General features: G+C 40.7%; 1 pseudogene; it reads right to left on the bottom strand.

Moving 5' to 3' along the window:
• Positions 1-1,821: 1,821 nt before the first annotated feature.
• On the bottom strand, positions 1,822-4,100 carry LOC148773246 (ubiquitin carboxyl-terminal hydrolase 46 pseudogene; annotated as a pseudogene).
• Between the last annotated feature and the right edge of the window lie 1,549 nt (positions 4,101-5,649).

Here is a 5,649-nt window from a genome sequence, read left to right as displayed (position 1 = left end):
ATGTCATCTTCTCACTTAATTATAAGCTCCTTGAAGACAGAAATTGAATCAAGCTTCCTGGTAACCTTCCACATAAACAATGCAAAGCATCTGCTGCTGCTGCTGCTAAGTCACTTCAGTCGTGTCCGACTCTGTGTGACCCCATAGATGGAAGCCCACCAGGCTCCCCCGTCCCTGGGATTCTCCAGGCAAGAACACTGGAGTGGGTTGCCATTTCCTTCTCCAATGTGTGAAAGTGAAAAGGGAAAGTGAAGTCACTCGGTCATGTCTGACTCGTAGCGACCCCACGAACTGCAGCCTACCAGGCTCCTCCGTCCATGCGATTTTCTAGGCAAGAGTACTGGAGTGGCCTGCCATTGCCTTCTCCATACATGTTAAATCCATATATATTGGCTGTCACAGATAATAGGCATTCCCCTACTTGATTGAGAGAACTGATCTTGGTTACTTAGTTTGGGAAGGCCTCATCATGGCCCTTGCAGAGATACATAGTACTTTCACTTGCATTTGCACCACCAAGGTATAAAAGAGTGATTTCAACAATGCTGCTTTGGAGAGGAATAGACCATAACTGTAGTGGAATACTATCATTAAAATGGGCATCAGGAAAGTTTTGCCTGAAAGCATTCAGCTATTTCCATTGCATGATACCTATACCATGGGTAAAAATGTAGTACTACTACTAATAATGGGTACTTTGGCATGGCGTTTCTCTTTGGCATGGCGTTTGTGCTTCGAATGTCTTGTGATGGTTAAAAGAGAAGAGCAGTCCCTTTGAGAAAATACATCTTCAAAGACAAACTCCACTGGCACCAACGTGTCTCAGATACTTGTTTGTCCTGACACAAAGGTGAGAAAGAAGCAAGGATCTGAGACAAAAGGAAAACACTGTAGATGATTCCAGCATTATCCTCCAATAAAGCTGATATGCTATGAATAGGCAGACTGATGGGTAAGCTGGCACTTAGTGGGTTGTTGTTGTTCAGTCGCTCAGTCATGTCTGACTTTTTGCCACCCCATGGACTGCAGCATACCAGCATTCCCTGTCATCACCATCTCCCAGAGTTTGCTCATGGCAATTTTAACATGTGTTTAGTTTCATTCAAACTAAGGGTATTTTTTGAGATTTAATTTATAAACATTAAAGCACAAAAGTTTATTGACTATAAAATGCAATTTTGAAGATGATTGTAAGCAATTTTGTGAGATAAAAGACAAAATAAAACAAAGAAGCCAGTAAAAAAAAAAACACAAAGATCGCAAGTATACATGATATGTTTTGACAAATGTATACAACTATGAAACCAATATTTAAATAAGATAAAGAATATTTCCATCACCCCACAATGTTGTCTCTTTATCTTTCATCAGTCTCCTTGTGGAGGAAACTAATTACTCTTCTGAGTTTTTTCACTATAGATAACTTTTACTTGTTATTGAAAATACCTGTAACTTATTTATATATTAAATTTCTTTAAGAGATATTCACATACTCAAACCTGCTACTTCTTGAGAGTAGAAATGGTGAGTTGTATTTTTCATGGAATTTGTCAATTTCATTTAGCTTATTGAGGCGCTCCCTGGTGGTCTAATGGTTTGGATTTGGTGCTCTCATTTATTTTATTGAATATATTGGCATAAAGGAATTCATAATGTTCTCTTATTACTCTTTTGATATCTGTAGGATCTGTAGTAATATTCACTCTTTAACTCACGATATTTATACCTTGTATTGTTTCCTCAACCTTAGTTTGACAACTTTGCTTAACTTTTTTTTTTTTTGTTTTTCAACAAAAGTGAAAAAAAAAAAAAGTAAAACTATGGTGAGATGAGGTTCTTCCAAAAAACTCCGTCTTGTCAAACATCCTGGGAGCCTGAGCCAAAGAAACGCTGCCACTTTGTTCATCCCACCACCTGCCCACTGACACTTCCTCTGACCCATCTGCATCCCCAGGTAACTCCAGTATCTCCTCCAGAGAAGTTTCCATGGTAGCCCTGGGGTTGCCAGGACCTGCAATGCTGAAATATGAACTGTTGTACAATGTGGCTGATGGGAGGACAGGTGCAGCACCTTTGTTCTTCCTGGGAAAGGACGGTGTTGGTGCTGCCTGGCTAAGGAGAGCTGGGTGGGTGGCAGTCCCCGTGGTGTCTACCACCTCTGACCATAGAACACCAGCAGGGTTGGAAAGATACCCTGGAAAGCTTAGCAGCGCCGGATAAAGGAGAGATACAACTCACAGGACAGAAGAAGAGCATCACTAAAAACAAAGAGCACAGAGCTATTTTCCTGAAACTTGGTTTTGGTAGAAAGAGAAGAAAAGCAACTTTCCACTGTGCACAAAGGCTTCCTCCTCTCGGCTTCGCCTGCCCTGAGCTCCACGCCTCCTCAGCCCCTGGAATTGTAACGGCCGGGTGGGCACAGCCCTGGGCATCCTTGAACAGCTTCTCTTCACCCTGTTCCACCCGGAAGATGAATTCAGTTTCGAGGTTACTCACTTTTAAAACATTTTCACTCGAACAAACTTAAAGCTATAGTTGCAGCTCTAAAAGGTAAGCATCTACCCCATTCTTCTGTCCTTCTGTCAGAAAAGAGGCAGAGAAGCTAAAAATGGGGAGCAGTGTTTCCAGGGACAAGTTAAAGAATGCATTGAAAGGAGACCCCGGAAGCCATTTAGGAAGATTAGCAAAGACCCCAAATGGACTGCTGATGTCTGTAAGAAATGGCGTTCTAATTCAGCCAGACAGTGGCATAGCATGTACCTGATCCTAAAATTAGCAAATGTTATTCATCTAAACCTTACTACAATCTGATTGCAGTTAACTCTACCTCAGACTAACATAAAACCACGAGTAGTGCTGCTTGTAGAAAAATGAAGGGGGATGAGAGTCACGCAGCCAGACCACCGAGACTTGGGAGTGATGCCGTTCACTGGTGGTCCACTGGCGAGGAGGGACGTCTGCAGAGAAACCAGGTCCGAGTGCATTTGCCCTCACTCGAGTTAGTTCCACAGTCCTTTAAGTTATTCTCTTGACTGATAGAATAAAATATATCCGGATTCTGAATTTTTTGATATATCTGATGTCAGGCCATAGAATTCTTCAATAGCTTGGGCATCTATTTTCTCTACGATGTCGTCATCAAACAAAAGCCAGAAGCCATGACTTTTCACAATAGTAATATAATGCCCACGATTAGGACCACTGCCGCAGTGTACCACCACCGCGACCAGGTCATACATGCGGTCCAGGTTCACTGCATCACTGGAGGTGTTGAAGAGCCGGAGTTCCAGCGGGAAGACCACTCGGTAAGAGAGCTTGGTGTACCTGTGGAGCTGCTCCATGTACTTGAACCGCTTGAGGTGCAGGGCCAAAATCATGGGCAGCTTTTTGACTCTCATCCTTTTCTGGGCCTCCTGTTTGCTGCAGCATGTTTCACAATAATACTTCTGTTCACTGCACAGTGTTTCTGTGTTGCTGAAATCTCTTAGACAGTGGGTAATAGATGTGTTCTGCTCCACATCAACAGAAAGGTCAAGAAAATCTTCATCTTTGCTGCTAACAGTTTCACAGTTCAAGCATCGAGTTTCATTGGTGAGCGTTCCCTGAAAAATCTCATGGACCCAGGTGAGTTCTGGTTTATTATTCTCCGCAGGTTCATTCATGTTGCCATTTTTTAATTTTCCATTTTGTTTCTCCTGTTTCTTCTCTTCCTGCAGGATGTCCGCAATAGTGTTTAGCAAATAATTTAAAAATTCGTGGGCGTCCTGCTGCATGTAGTTATCAAAGAGATCGTTTTCTTTTCTCAGCCTTGAAATGAACTTCTTTGGTGGGATCACGCCGACCTTCTTCTTCTGTGTGGCGATGCTGTGGAAAAGGTCTGCCAGGCATGTCAACAAGTTCTCTTTCTTTTTTTGCTGGGCCTTGTACGCCAGCACATTCTCCCGGAACGGCCGGCAGAAGTACAGGGCCTGAAGAACGGAGTTACAGTAGCATGTGTTTCCGAAGTTGACCAACCCGAAGTAGTGTTCATTGATCGGAAACTGCTCTGGACCAATGTCTTTTTCCAGAGCAGAGGCATTGGTGCCCTGAAAACAATTCATCATTGAGTGAAGAATCTAAAGGGAGGTCCAATGAAACTGTACGTCTAAACAAGTGAAAAAACAGCAGTCTCCTCATCACTGAGCCGACTCTGTGGGAAACAAGATCTAGGCACAGGTCCATGTCGGGATGTACAACTCCTGAGTTGTGAATTACTGGTTCCTCATCTCACTTGGGTGATGATCCCCTTTGCTTAACTTTTTAAGGAATCAAATTTGGCTTTGCTTTATCCTTGTTTTCTATTTTATTGATTTCTACTCCTACTATTCTTATTTTCTACCTTCTTTTTTTTTGCCAATGAATAATAAGTTTGTTTATTCTTGAAGTGTAAAAATCCATGCTTCAGAATTCAGTGAACACTTACAAAGCATTTTCTACCTTTATTCTATACACTTTGGGTTTTTATTTTTCTGAGTGATAAATAGAAACTTCATTGCTTTGAAAACATTCTTGCTTTTCCAATGAAAGTGTTGGTTGCTCAGCTGTGTCTGACTCTTTGCAACCCCATGGATTATAGTCCACAAGGCTCCTCTGTCCATGGGGTTTTCCAGGCAAGAATAATGGAGTGGGTAGCCATTCTCTTCTCCAGGGGATCTTCCTGACCCAGTCCATGGGGTCACAAAGAGTCAGACATGACTGAGCTGTTTGTACTAACCATTATGATAATCTCTTACAGGTTTAATTTATATTTAAATTAATGATAGACATGGTTGAGTTTACCTCAAAGGGCAGCATTAATTTTGCTACTGTTATCATATAGTTTATTTCTACATTTGTCATAAACTCCAAAATAAATTATTGTTATTTTTCTTTAAATAAGCTGTCATTTATAAAAATTAAGAGAAACAAAATATATTTTATAATTCACCCATAAAATCATCCCTTTGGACTCCTTCTTTCTCCCTGTTTTGCTGAGTTTCCATATGGTACAATTTCCTGTTAGAATGAAGATCTTCCCTTAACATTTCTTACAGTACTGATCTGATTTGTAATTTGTTCAGTTTCAACTTATTTAAAATATCTGCATTTAATCTTTTAAAATATTTTCACTAAATATAGAATTCTAAATTCACTCTTCCTTCAGCACTTAAAAAATGTCCATTGTCTTCTAGCTTCCACTGTTTTGGATAAGAAGTAATTTATCATAATCTTTTCCCTACATGTAATCTATATTTTTTTCCTTTGGCTGATTTTAAGGTTTTTCTTTTTATCTTCTGTTTTTAGCAGTTTGACTAATGTGTCTGTGGTTTTATTCTTATTTCTCTTGCTTGGAATTTACTTAACTTATTGAATTTGCATACTGATGTTTATTCTTCAAATTTAAAACGTGAAAGTGTTAGTCATTCAGTCTTGTCCGACTCTTTGTGACCCAGTGAACCATAGCCTTCCACACTCCTCTGTCCATGGGATTCTCCAGGCAAGAATACTGGAGTGGGTTGCCATTCCCTTCTTCAGGGGATTGTCTCAACCCAGGAATTGAACCCAGGTCTGCTGCATTGTGGGCAGATTCTTTACTGTCTGAACTACCAGGCAAATTTAAAGCTACTTAAA

The sequence above is a fragment of the Moschus berezovskii genome, chromosome X (assembly GCF_049115385.1).
Source record: "Moschus berezovskii isolate FMDL1 chromosome X, NW_MosBer_1.0, whole genome shotgun sequence".
NCBI classification, from domain to species: Eukaryota; Metazoa; Chordata; class Mammalia; order Artiodactyla; family Moschidae; genus Moschus; species Moschus berezovskii.
This window is presented reverse-complemented; position numbering and strand designations above follow the sequence as displayed.